Source organism: Balaenoptera acutorostrata, chromosome 16 (assembly GCF_949987535.1).
Source record: "Balaenoptera acutorostrata chromosome 16, mBalAcu1.1, whole genome shotgun sequence".
Taxonomy (NCBI): Eukaryota; Metazoa; Chordata; class Mammalia; order Artiodactyla; family Balaenopteridae; genus Balaenoptera; species Balaenoptera acutorostrata.
The window spans coordinates 39713395-39727409 of NC_080079.1; the positions used below are offsets into that span (position 1 = coordinate 39713395).

Genomic DNA, 14015 nt, shown 5'->3' on the forward strand with positions numbered 1-14015 from the left:
TTTTTCCCTACAGGGTCTCCTGTGACCAATTGAGAAAGAGTGTGTTCTTCCTTTGACTCAGTGAGCCTACTTCTCAGAGTAATTTCTAAGCAGATGAGTAGAGCTTTGTTCAGAGATTCAGCTCTGAGTATACTTAGTGAGCATTGTTTGAAACTGAACGTTGGAAGCAACCCAGATGGCCCCCCAAAGGGCCTTGGATGAACATGTTATAATTCATCTATATAATGGAATATTCTATAACCATGACAATGATATTGAGGAGAAATATTGACATGGGACAAAATGTATGAAAAATAGGCTGTAATAGAATATATAAGGTTAATGTTTCAATAAAGAAATATGTAAACATAGAGGGAAAAACCAGAAAAGGCATTAATCAAAATGTTCACTTGGAGTATCTTTAAGTGGTTGAATTCCAAGTACCTGGAATTCTTTCTTAGGGCTTAAGTGCTTAAAATGTTTAATTTGAACATGTGTAATTATTTTTGTAATTAAAAAGTTTAATACAGTAAATAAAAACATGATCAAATTATTAAAGGGTGCTTTATCAACCTGTTATCCAAGTATTTCAATATATAATTATTTTTAAATCCAAACATTACTGGTAGTTCTAAGAAGCTATTAGTCCCTCACATTTTATTCTGGATTTAGTTGATCATTAGCACAGAGGAAATGAGGGTTCTGTTTATGAGGAATAAATGTGATTGGGGGTGAATTAAAGAGTGGGAAGAAAGAAGGGATATATCAGTATAGTTAAGAGGAACATAGATAAACTAAGTCTAATACTTTAATAGTGACTAGATTTGCCTGGTTTGAAGCTCTGCCTGGGAAATTCCCTGCTAAACATCATACACATCATGCATCATACACTCTTAGGGTGACTGGGGAACACCCACTAAGCCTAGGCTTGGCCCCCTTGCCCCAGGAGTAGCTGAATCAGAGATGTGAGAGCCTCAGGTGCTATAAGGTTTCCAGCTAAAGACCTAGCCCATGGTAGGCTTCCAGTTCTCAGAGGTGAGGCCACAGAGCTCTATGAGTGAGTCAGCCCATTAAGAATTTAGGTCTTATTTAAAGGAAATACTTTGGAGCAGTATTTCTTAGAATATACTCTGTGGGACACTATTCTTAGACGAAGGCTCCATGGGGGAAAACATAAAAGGGGGCGGGACAAATAGGTTTGTGAGAGGAGACAGGTCAGCATGTCCCGCAGCCCCTATGTCCCCACTTGCATCTCACGGTTAGTATACTGAGGGTCCAGGTGTCTTGCCTTAAAGACATCTTTTGGGTTTGGGTTAACCCTGAGTTTACTCAACTTAGTTAGCTATAGATTTTTTTTTTTTTTTCGCATGAGGATTTTAAAAAACTATTTAGGCGAAGATGGATATTCTTACATCCTCTTTTGTTCAGAGGACCTTCATTCTATCTAGAGTTTAGAGCTGAGAGCTTTGAGTATACACTGTGGGCGAGGCACTCAGAGAAATACAGAATCTTCTCCACCCATGTGGGGTCTGCTCACTCTTCTGGGAACGCTGTAAAGTGAGGCCTAAGTTCACATAATACTGAGCAGTGTCTGTCTAGGTTGGCGATCTACATGGTCTAGGATTCTGCTTTCGTTGAAATCTCAAATGACAAAGGTTGGCAAGAAATACATAATAATGTTAATGCCTTGTCCCCTCTCTTCTAATTTCCCTTCGGTGAGTGTATATTACTCCTCCTCCCAAAGTTTTATCAATAAAACAATGGGCATGCAGTATTTCCAGCCCAGTTCCTCTTGGAAGGAACAGGGGAGACAGGCTGGTAGTACACTCTGCAGAGGAAGGGTCCCTGGCTGCCACATCTGGCAGCTCTCTGCTCTCCCACGCTGGCGGGAGGAGGTCTGGAGAGCAGAGGGGCTTGTGAGCCAGGGATGACTCCTGCTGATGCCCCTCAGGGCCTGGGGATCCTGAGGCATCAAGAAAGCCAGAGGGGCGGTGAGGCTGGGAGCTGACGCTTGCAGGGACACTGCCACTTCCTCGGGCTGCTGGGACTCTGTTGCAGCTGCGACACATAAGCAACTTTTTTTTTTTTTTTTAACTTTTTTTTTCTTTTTTCTTTTTTTTTTTAGAAATTCACATTCTTTTATTTATTTATTTATTTATTTATGGCTGTGTTGGGTCTTCGTTTCTGTGCGAGGGCTTTCTCCAGTTGCGGCAAGTGGGGACCACTCCTCATCGCGGTGCGCAGGCCTCTCACCATCGCGGCCTCTCTTGTTGCGGAGCACAGGCTCCAGACGCGCAGGCTCAGCAATTGTGGCTCACGGGCCCAGTTGCTCCGTGGCATGTGGGATCTTCCCAGACCAGGGCTCGAACCCGTGTCCCCTGCATTGGCAGGCAGACTCTCAACCACTGCGCCACCAGGGAAGCCCGCAACTTTTTTTTTAACATAAGCAACTTTTTAAGTCTGGGGAGGTAACTCTGAGTTTAGATTTTGATTTCTTAAACTCCACTGTAGGGCCCCAACCTTGGGAGACCAGCAACATAGAAAGAGAGTATAGAAAAGAGATATTTTCAGTAAAAATTGTTTAGGCTTCTGATAAAAAAGACGCTATAGACCCTTTAGCAGGAGAACGCTCATCTTGTGAAGATGTGGCCAGTGATACACGTGGAGAATCCACAGAAGTGCGAGTAATGATAACTCTGGACAGTGCGTCTTTTTTTTTTGACGTAAGTGAGAGCATTGGTGATGCACCTCAAACAAAACCAGACCTCTGGGCGGTTGACTGGGGTCCAGCCCCGTCTGAGGCACACCATGGAACCAGACTCCCTTCCTCCAGCCCTGCAGCCCTCACCTTCACGGTTCAAAGCTCAGCTCATGCAGCTCAATAACAAAAAAACAAACAACCCAATCCAAAAATGAGCAGAAGACCTAAATAGACATTTCTCCAAAGAAGATATACAGATTGCCAACAAACACATGAAAGAATGCTCAACATCGTTAATCATTAGAGAAATGCAAATCAAAACTACAATGAGATATCATCTCACACCAGTCAGAATGGCCATCATCAAAAAATCTACAAACAATAAATGCTGGAGAGGGTGTGGAGAAGAGAGAACCCTCTTGCACTGTTGGTGGGAATGTAAATTGATACAGCCACTATGGAGAACAGTATGGAGGTTCCTTAAAAAACTACAAATAGAACTACCATACGACCCAGCAATCCCACTACTGGGCATATACCCTGAGAAAACCATAATTCAAAAAGAGTCAGGTACCAAAATGTTCATTGCAGCTCTATTTGCAGTGGCCAGGACATGGAAGCGACCTAAGTGTCCATCATCGGATGAATGGATAAAGAAGATGTGGCACATATATACAACGGAATATTACTCAGCCATAAAAAGAAATGAAATGGAGGTATTTGTAGTGAGGCGGATGGAGTTAGAATCTGTCATACAGAGTGAAGTAAGTCAGAAAGAGAAAAACAAATACAGTATGCTAACACATATATATGGAATCTAAGGAAAAAAAAAAAAAAAGGTCATGAAGAACCTAGTGGCAAGACGGGAATAAAGACACAGACCTACTAGAGAATGGACTTGGGGATACGGGGAAGGGGAAGGGTAAGCTGTGACAAAGTGAGAGAGTGGCATGGACATATATACACTACCAAACGTAAAATAGATAGCTAGTGGGAAGCAGCCGCATAGCATAAGGAGATCAGCTCGGTGCTTTGTGACCACCGACCAGCTAGAGGGGTGGGATGGGGAGGGTGGGAGGGAGGGAGACGCCAGAGAGAAGAGATATGGGAACATATGTATATGTATAACTGATTCACTTTGTTATAAAGCAGAAACTAACACACCATTGTAAAGCAATTATACTCCAATAAAGATGTTAAAAAAACAAAACAAAACTCAATCACGTCCTCCTGTGGCTCCTGTAAAAGGAAGTGGGCCAACAATGGGTTTTGACCCAGGGGATTAAAAAGTTATTAAACTTTTCTGAGTTTAGCAGGAGGAGCAAAGAATTTGTCCTGTTTTTGTCAAGTGAGATCCATCTGGAAAATGAATTAGAAGAAAAATATTCTTGAAAAAAATAAACTTTTAATTAAAACTTTTTTTTTTCCCCCTTCCAAGGTGCCAGTAAAACAAAGTGGAACACATTACCCACAAGGCAATTTTAGATAAGAAACTAAACATTTAGATGCCTCTTCCTTTCTTTAATAATTCTACACTGATTTGGTTCCTGTCACAAATGTGGGTGAATAAGATAAATGATACTGGTATGATCAGCAACCTTTATATTTTCTGTCTGCTGAGAATACTTAAAGCATAGACTCTAATTTTGTAGCTGGAATGAACCTTAGAAAGTCAGTTTTTGCTGAACATCAGAGCGTAGATTAAAGATAACAAGGACACTCATACAAATTCCCAAGAACCTAACTGTTCAGTCACACTCAACACTGGTAAAGGGATGGAAAGGGGCATGAATATCATTCCTGCCAAGCGGTCTTTTTACCGACAGATGGGACAGAATCTCTCCCTCCCCATGAGCGAGGTTTTCACTGCGGTGCTCCAAACAGGCACCTCTTCTTAACAAATGTTTGACCTGTTTCTTATGAATAGCCAGGGCACAAATAAAAAAGACTGGACATTTTTTAAAATGATATTTGTTGTTTTTAATGGTGAAGATGATTAATTCAGCAATGTCTGCATGCCTCCCATGACCTGGAAACTGTTCTAGTTGCTGTGGTTATAAAGGTAAATAAGAAAGGCATGAAAACATTATTCTGTCAACTTACTTGGTATATTTAGCCTATTCCTTTCCTGTGTATACATATTTTTATTTTATATTATACTTAGAAGGATATTTTTGTATCCTGCTTTCCTCATTTAATATTGTATCTTAAGCACTTCTGCATGCATTTAATTTTTAATGGCTGCATACTTTTCTGTTATGTGGATATTTCACAATTTCTTAAACCATTTCCCTGTTGTTGATCAATTAGGTAATTTTGAATTTTAGTAGTGAAAACATGGTAAACATTGATTTATAAAATTTTATCCTCATTTCTAATTATTTCCTTGAGATAGTTTCAAACTGGAACCTTTTCAAATGGTATGAACACTTTTAAGGGTCTTGATGCATGATGCCAAATGCTTTCTTGTATGGGGGAAAGTAGTCATTTCACTTTATCCTCATTTCCTCATTAGCATAGTTTTTTTTTGTTTTGTTTTTTTTTAGTGCTGATGTATTAGAAAAAATTTTGGATTGGTTTTTCCTGGAAGGTCTTGTTTTGGGGACCAACTTCTCTGTGACACCTTCCTGCCCAATGTGTTTTCAGTCTTCTTATTTAGGACTTTTAAACTTGATAGAAGGAAAGGGTGTTTATTTCTGTATTGTCAGTGCCTCCCTGAGTACCTTCTCTGAGGTACACTTTAATATTATACTCATAGTAAAAATATAAGAAACCACATGACAATGCTGCTTGCATGTATTATATAAGCCATTGTTAAAAAAAAGATGATCCTGGGGGGCGTGGGGGGTAGGGGAGGGTTGGATTGGGAGTTTGGGACTAGCAGATGTAAACTATTGTTTATAGAATGGATAAACAACAAGGTCCTATTCTATAACACAGGGGACTATATTCAATATCATATAATAAATCATAATGGAAAAGGAAAAAAAAAAAAAGATGATTCTGTTTCTCAGTACCTAGGGGGAAAGGCCTTTTTCTGTTCTTCCTTTAATCAGAATTATGTGGCCTGCCTCATTTCCCTTTTTGCTCTGCCTATTAGAAATGTAGAAATTTTACTGTTCAAGTACACCAACAGCATTATCTTGTGGTTGGAAAATCAACTTTTTTCATTTCATGACTTTATATTTGTGACTTCCAAGTGCATATGTGTCTTTTATCGAACGTTGCCTCAAATCTTTCCTGCAGATGGGTTAATAAAATGAACTGCTAATGATGGTGTGATGATTTTAGATAAACAATTCATTTGGCTTGTATCTTTAAGATTTTTGGACAGAAAATTACATACAGTTTTAATTGGCTATAAGAAGGCCAGGGATTTTGGAGGAAACTTTAGGGCCAGAAAATCCTGCTACAGCTTATTTAAACACTTAAGCTGTGTATGTATTTAGCAACCAGTATTATGGTGTGGCTGATCATTAATTGAGAAACTACTTATTTAACTAGCGTACATTAAAGTAATGTGCAGTTTTTCATGGGGGTGTGATGATGTTCGAGGAGCATGATGACTGTTTAAAGTACTTAGTACATAGATGGATTGTGCTGCTTTATTGCTTTAAAGAAAATAATGAGGATTGGACAAGGAAATTGCAAAGGACTTTGGGAAAAGAAAGATCCTTCCTCACATGTGGGATTGAAACGCAGAGCAGGCTTAGTCTTGCCCTCCTCTGCACCCTTCCGCACTCAACTCGCTTTGCCAAAAGCTCTAATTGTATGGTATTGTAATTATTTGTTTACAGTCTGCGTCTCTATTAAACTCTAGTTGGTGCAGTCCTGTTCTTCTTTATGTCGGCTATATCTAGCAGTAAATTTTTCACATATATGATTCATATTTCTGAAATAGCAGATTAGAAGGCATATCTTAGGCCAGTAAGTATTTCAAAATATTGGCAAGCATTTTGAATAGTTAAGAGGGGCTGGGAGGCATTTCTTTGCCCCCAAAGTTTAATACGTGTTCCTTCCAAAAAAAAAAAAATCAGAAAATCTGAACTCCTAAAATCCTACATTTCTTAAAATTATTCAGTTGCAAGCAGCATTTTGGTGCTGAGTCCTGCTTGAATGGTCTAAGTGATCCTTCCTCGGGCAGCCCTTCTCACCTTTTCTCCCCTACATTTTTTTTTTTTTTTTTTGGCTGTGGCTTGGTTTGTGGGATCTTTGTTCCCTGACCAGAGATTGAACCGGGGCCCTTGGCAGTGAAAGCGTGGAGTCCTAACCCCTGGACTGCCAGGGAATTCCTTCCGCTACATTTTTGTATTGTTCTGGGCGTGAACATCACCCATATTTATTGAAGGCCTATGGTATACCCATCCGTGTATTGTGCTGAGGATACAGTGGTGATCAAAATGTGGACTCTGCTGTCAAGGATGGAGTTCATATTCTGGAAGTATTAGAAGCAGACTCAAGTCTTAGAATTTATACAGTGAACTTTCTTGTTGCTTTCTTTTTTTTCTTGTGGGCGAGTTGACACATAGAAAACCACAAATAAGGAAGTTTGGGAGTCACTGATTTGACTATGTGTGATAAGGATCCTCTGCTATAAACAAAATGAGAAAAGGATATTTCAATATACTTTTTCCTTCTTTAGTCTCACCCAGACACGTACTTTGTGCTGTGCTGTCGATGTTCATTTTCAGTGTCCCAGCTCTAGAACCCAATTTGTTCTTGTGGAAATTTAGTCACTTTTGGAGAGCCATAGCAGTTTGTAAATCACGCCTCTCTGATAATGTTCCCAAGGCCATTATGACTAAATTGGGTGATAGAATGAGATCTGTAGTAGTATGTCACTTTGACGGGTGACATATCCTAACCTTTCAGTGATTTGGGCTTCTTTAAAGCACAGAACACACCATGGGGATGAGAGTTGGATTACATGGAATGTTGCCCAGTGAAACTCCAGTGGGTGCCAAAGAAATGCTCTGTGGAGTGAGTGCCTGATCCCGAGATTACGTTCCTCCTTGCCTCACGGGTGAGTCTTCTAATTTTGACCAACAGTCTCCGCTGCCTATTGTGGAGCCCAATCACCTAGCCTCTGGGAGGCTCAGAATCCTCACCTATAAAATCTGGATCATTTGACGAGCCTCTGAGTGGTTCTGAAGACTCAGTAACATCTGTGAAGTGACTGTTACGCGACCAAGAACAGAGTCGGCCCTTAGTATACAGCAGCCTCCCTTATCTCTTAAAATGGAAGGCTTTTTTATTCCCTAGCATTTAGAAACACAGGCTTATAATATCTTTAAGTTACAGTAGTTCATATTTATTCATAATGAATCCACAGTATATTTCGGATACTACAGATTGCATTCTTCTTGGTCTATTAACTTGGTATTATCTACTTGGGGTTTTTCCATATGGTTTAGGACTGAGTCTTGAAGCAAACCAGCAATTAATTAGTTAATTAATTAATTAATATTATTTTACATATATAGTCCTTAGTGCCAAGTACTAGAATGAAGTTCTTTGTATAAATTATCTCATTTACTCCTTAGTGAAGACACTGAAGCACAGAGAAAGATCAAGTAATTTGTTCAAGGCTGTATTGGAGGACTTGGGATTGAAACCCAGGCGTGTCTGACTTCTAAGCCCAGATTCCGAGTGCTCCTCTTTCCCTTTAGCGTGTGTTAAACCACTGAGAAGAGGGCCCTTCAGAGTGGCAGACACCAGTGCTTTATGGATGACTTTCGGTCTGGGTTGGTATCATGCGCTTGAACACATCATTCTGTAGTTAAAGGACTCGTACTCTGTGTTAGGTGTAAAGATAGCACAGCTCACTCATGAGCACTGCACTTTACTTATGTTCCTGCTGGGCCCTTACCATAGTCTGTCCTTGCTCTAGTTCTTAGTGGTCAAGTCTCGGAGGAGGCAATATATCGAGTGGTTAAGAGCCCAAGACTCTGAAATTGGACAGCCTGGAATTGAATCCCAGCTCTGTCAATTACAAGCTGTGAAAGCTGGAGCAAGTTACTTATCTCTGTGCCTTAGTTTCTCATCCATAAATTGGGGATAATAAATAGTATTTACTTTAAAGGGTTGCTGTGAGGATTAAAAGAGTATACACACACACACACACACACACACACACACACACACACACACACGGCACTTAGGGTGCTTAGAACAGTTCCTGGCACGTAGTGAGTATTCTGCAGTGTTTGTGGTTAATAATAAGATGACGGTGTTCTTTGAGCATAGCTGTGGGCCATGTCATTTTTGTCTTCATATTCTGCACAGGCCCTGCCCCAGTGCTCTACACATGGTGGGCTCACCGTGAAACTCTGTTGAAGGAGTGGATGGATATGGATGGGTGGAATGGTTGAAGGCATGACCAGTTCTTTTTCATCTTGAAGTTGTATTTGCCTCATTGATGTAAACTCTCTATCTTGACTTTAATAGGATCAGAGACTGAATAACTAGAAGAGGTTGACCCAGGCAAGGTTAAAATTATATGTCAATCATAATAGCTAACATTTATTAAGTGCTTACTATGGGGTAGGCACAGGCTAAATATTTTATGGTTAACTTACTGAGTCTTTCCAAGAGCCTCATGAAGCAGGTATTATCCCATTTTACAAATAGTAAGTTTCATGTATATTCGTCTTATCCCTGTAGTTAAGAGGTTGGACTTTGAATCAGGCAAGACTGTGTGAAGCCCACAGCACAAGCAGAGCTGAGCTTCTGTCTCAGGTCTCCCTGAGCGACCTTTAGCCTATAGTAAAGCACTCAGTAGACAGTTGTGTTACCTGTTATTATTGCAACTTCTCTGAGGCAGAATCATAACGCCAGTACTACTTGAATACAAATATGAGAGCTCCAAACATTGGTAATTATCATAGCAAGCATGCCATGGATATACAAACTACATATTCCTTTGTTAAAAATTCTGGCTTTAGGAAAGTCCTCACATTGAAGCTAAACTTTTCATACTGCAGGTTAAAACTATTTCCTCTATGCTGTCTTTGCTGGGAATGGAAAAATGCTGTCCATGGCTCTCAGCAGGGTAGTGCTTAAAATGATGTTAAATGGTGGAGTCTTCCTTGTTTTCTCTTTCCTAGGTTAGACTTTCCCTGTGGGCTTCATACTTCTCATCCCTGTGGGTTTCATACTTCTCATCCCTGTGGGTTTCATACTTCTCATCCCTGTGGGTTTCATCTACTTTTGGTCCTTTTCTGTTTTGTTTTCAGTTTTCTCTGGAAGTGTAGAGCCCAGCATTGGTCACTCTGACCCTGGCTGATGTTAATTATGACCTGAAGTTGTACATCCTCCTCCACAGTCAGGGTCTGCGATGTGAAGACGCCTCCCCTGTGTGAGGCGATGCCTGGTACTGAAACACTCATCCTCTCTGCTTTACACTGTGCCATTTGGGAGGCAGCTGGTCATGGGAGTCCTGTTCATGCCTCCTTCGTTAGGTCCCCAACTCCACAACCTGGGGCCAGGAATGAACATACTGGACCAGTGACATGCAGGGCCCAGATGGGCTACAACAGGATTTTGCCCGTTCCCCAGTCCTCACTTACTCAACTTGTGTGCGAGCTAACATGGAGCATCGATCCTACTGGTTGTGCAGTATACGAGCTTCTTGAGAATAGAATTGATTTAATTATACAAATATTCCACAGCATGCAGGATCTTAGTTGCCTGACCAGGGATCAAATCCTTGCTCCTGCAGTGGAAGCACAGAGTCCTAACCACTGGACCACCAGGGAATTCCAATTTTTGTTTGTTTCTAGTAAGAACATCCTTTTCCATTTCCCCCACTACTTTTAAATACTTTTTGCTTGAGCCATGTGTATATTCCTGGATTCTTGAAATTGCTGGTCCCCTGTCTTGATGAAATATTTTGTTCTTTTATGAGTGTCACAGTTGATGTTAGTTTATGAGTGTCTTTATGGCATCCTCTTCTAAAGAATTCTGATGAGTTTCTCACATCTCACTCTTACCCTTTTAGTGCTGTCACAGGGTCATCATCTGTTGCCATTCTGGGCCTTTCCCTGGAAACACCAGTTATACTGTCAGTTTTTCAGTTAGATATGTTAAGTACTGTTTATAGAAAGCCTTTAAGCTCTTTGGCTCCACCCCTCACTGGCTATGTGGCATGCGGGAGGCTGTTGACCCTCTCTGTCCCCTTGCCCATCTGCAGGGTAGACTGTTAACAGCTCCTACCATACAGAGTTGGTGTGAGCACTCCATGAGATAGTGCGTGCTAAGTGCCCCTAGTGCTTAGCACATGTAAGCGCTCAGTAAACATTGTTATCATTGTAAAGGTTAACACAGGTGCAGTGAGGATACTAAGGTTGGCACTAACCCAGCTTTGAATGGTGATCATGACATATTTCCCAGAGGTTGTCAAGCCTCAGTGATTTAGTCAAGAGAAGAAAGGGAGGAAGGGATCTTTCATGAAGGGGAAACGGCTCCAGGATTTTCATTCACGCGACGTAGCATGTTGGGGAGGTGAAGGGGAAAGCTGAGCAGGAAGCAGATCTCAGAGGTCTTGCTTTGTGAAGCCCAGGGGCTCTGACTATGTTCCTGGGAAAGGGGAACCACCGGAGAATTCATACTTGATTAGAGTGCTGGACACATGCTGACTTGAGGAAACAGAGTTCAACAGGGTCCACACGGAGACGCGGAGACCTGAGAAGACTGATGTAAGAGTCCCTCGCGGACGGTGAGTGCCTGCACGGTGAGGCAGGCAAATGGACAGATAAACACTGCGTTTACATCAGACACTCGCCTTTAAGTTCTAGGGGGCCTGAAGTAAAACCGAAGAGAGGTATAACTTCCATGCACCGATTTCCTTTAGAGAAAATGAATTAGATGGGCTGCAGTGTGCATGTCCAATATGGAGAAAATCTGCTCAAGAAGTAGAAAGGGGTCGTCCCCCGTTCTGCCTGGTGTGCTGTGTGGAAAGCTGCGTGTATGCCCGCGCCCGTGGCTCAGATCCGCTGGCTTGTGCGGGGAAAGGCCTAATCTCCATTTTCCTGTGATGGCAAACTCCTCTTTTCTCACAGCATGTGAGAAGAAAATACTATTCTTGTTTGCCAGTTTCCTTTTGATTAACTTTGTATCTGGGGTTGCAGGTTTTCTTTTGGACTATTTTTTTTCTGATTATTTTCTCACCAGTGGTTAGAAGTGGAAATGGAAATAGGCCAGAAAATGATTTATATGAAAAGGCGTCTTCTCCTCACCCCTAAGTACATGCACGTAAACAAGAAAAATAAAGAATAGCAACTAACTTTGGATTCTTTGGCTAGACTATAGTGTTTTATTTTGCCATTTGGAGGAAGAGTTATGGAAATAAAGGGAAATATATGTCAGAGTGATAGCCAGCTGGCTATCTGAAGTGAGTATCAGCTTTCCGGAAGGAATAGAGACACTTTCTTGTCATTTTATTTAGAATTGCCTGACTGCTAGAGAGCGTTTTTCTTGCCACAGTGCTGCAATAAAAGTAAACACATAACGTTTCTAAGGAACAGATTGTTAGAGAGTTTCTTTGAAATGTTTCAATAAAGAGCGTTTGTTACATGCTCCAAGTGTTTGATTCTTAACTCTTCCCAATAGAGCAGCTCTGTGTCCCACAAACATCACTTAGTGTTGAAGGCAGCAAGAGAAACAGAGGTAACTGGTGCTGGACTTGCCCTCCTTCAGTAAACTAGAAAACTGGACAGTACACGAGCCAGTTACCGTCAGTCACAGGAAAACAGGCAGCCAGGATGTTGATCCTTGAGAGAAGAGAGTCACATGAGGTGAGACCCACTTTTGCCCTAGTTTTCTGCTGGAGCGTATTCCCTGTTCCCTGCATTCCCTTCCCGGGGTACCAGGACGGGGTGCCTGTTACAACATGCCTGTTACAGCATGGTGGGTCTCCAGAGTTCAGGGCTGCTGAAGAGGCTGCAATTTGTATGGCAGGCTACTGGGGAGGAGGGAACTATGAGAGGGGAACCCAGAAGCTGAGATGTGTATCCGTACAGGGCGAGACCTAGCAGAGCGCAGCTGTGCCCAGGCGGGGAAGAGAATGGCCATAGCAAGGTTCATGCAGTATGGAGAGAAATGGAGAGCTGCGGGCTAGCCAGGGTGGAGAGACCTTGCTGAGCACCTTAACCCTTGCGAGACACCGGAAGGACCGTGCCTTATGAGTAAGGGTCATGCATTAGGACCAAGGACATAGCTCAAATAGACCTGTCTTAACCAATTATAAAACCAAGCCTGACGGAACTGAGAGGATGTACCAGCAATCTAGTTGCCATCAGAGCCACACAGAACACCTTCCAGTTGTCCACCTGATAACAGAAAAACATGCAAAGAAGCAGGAAAACGTGACTCATTCAACATGAAAAGTAATCCGTGGAAACAGACAATGCCTTTCAAACAGTGTTATACTAGATCTTGGTCTCTATAACACCATTCTCCACTGAAAGGACCCAGGGCGTTTAGAGAAATGTCTGCATCTAGGGCAGAGACAGAGTAAGTACAAGATGAGCCTAGAACTTTTTTTTTAATGTCAGAAAGTAAGGAAATAAAAGTAGAAGAATAAAAAAAAATGATGGGGGCATGTCACAAAGTCAAAGGAGCCAGCTTAAAGGGTCGCCCACTGGCTAAATCTGAGACAGTTTGAGCCCCAAAATTATTTAAGTACAGTGATAAATTCTAAATTGTTGAAAAAGTAGGACTTCATATATCCTTACTGATCATAAATGGACAAATAGATGAACAAATAGTGTAGACTGCTGAGTCCTGGATGGTAATGTGGAGGGAATACTGGAGTTGGACCAATTAGCATGTTGTAGCCATGGTAGTAAAGTTCAGATCAGGCAGGGGTCACCAGTGGATGCTAAATCTAGGGGGAAATTTTGATGAGGGACAAGATATTTGCATGGTCTGAAAGTGTCTCCCCACAGATTACTTATTAGATGTAAGGGAAAAAAATAATAATTTTTCTTGGGAGAAATTGGACGGCACCTTGGCTGGGTGATCAAAATTTATATCGGCAGAGAGGGGCACATAGACTTCACATGCCTTCAGCTATGACACCAGGAGAAGAAAACTCTGTAGTTTTCTGGCTGATAATGCATAGGCTTAATTGAATCATGAGGAAATGTCAGACAAGTCAAAATGGTAATGTTTTATTAACATAAAAAAAGGGGAGGACTGTATTCTTCTAAAGTGTCAGTGTCATAAAAGATAAAAAAGAGCTGTGTGTCTCAGATTAATGGCAGCTAAATATAATACCTTACCCTGGACTGGATCCTGAATTGGAGGAAAAAGAAATGCTATAAAACACATTATT

The 14015-nt window shown here is 41.5% G+C and overlaps 1 protein-coding gene across 11 annotated transcripts in view; it reads left to right on the forward strand.

Annotated features, from left to right (window-relative positions):
• SGMS1 (sphingomyelin synthase 1) overlaps positions 1-14015 on the forward strand; it is a 302749-nt gene that overhangs the window by 82427 nt on the left and 206307 nt on the right. For 3 of the 11 annotated variants that reach the window (XM_057530919.1, XM_057530928.1, XM_057530923.1), the window contains one exon: positions 7578-7703. The exons of 7 other annotated variants lie outside the window; for them this stretch is intronic. The gene's annotated coding sequence lies outside the window, so the exon portion shown is untranslated. Of the gene's footprint in view, positions 1-7572; positions 7704-14015 lie in introns of all 11 variants that reach the window. One more of the 11 variants, XM_057530924.1, reaches the window with a different exon arrangement.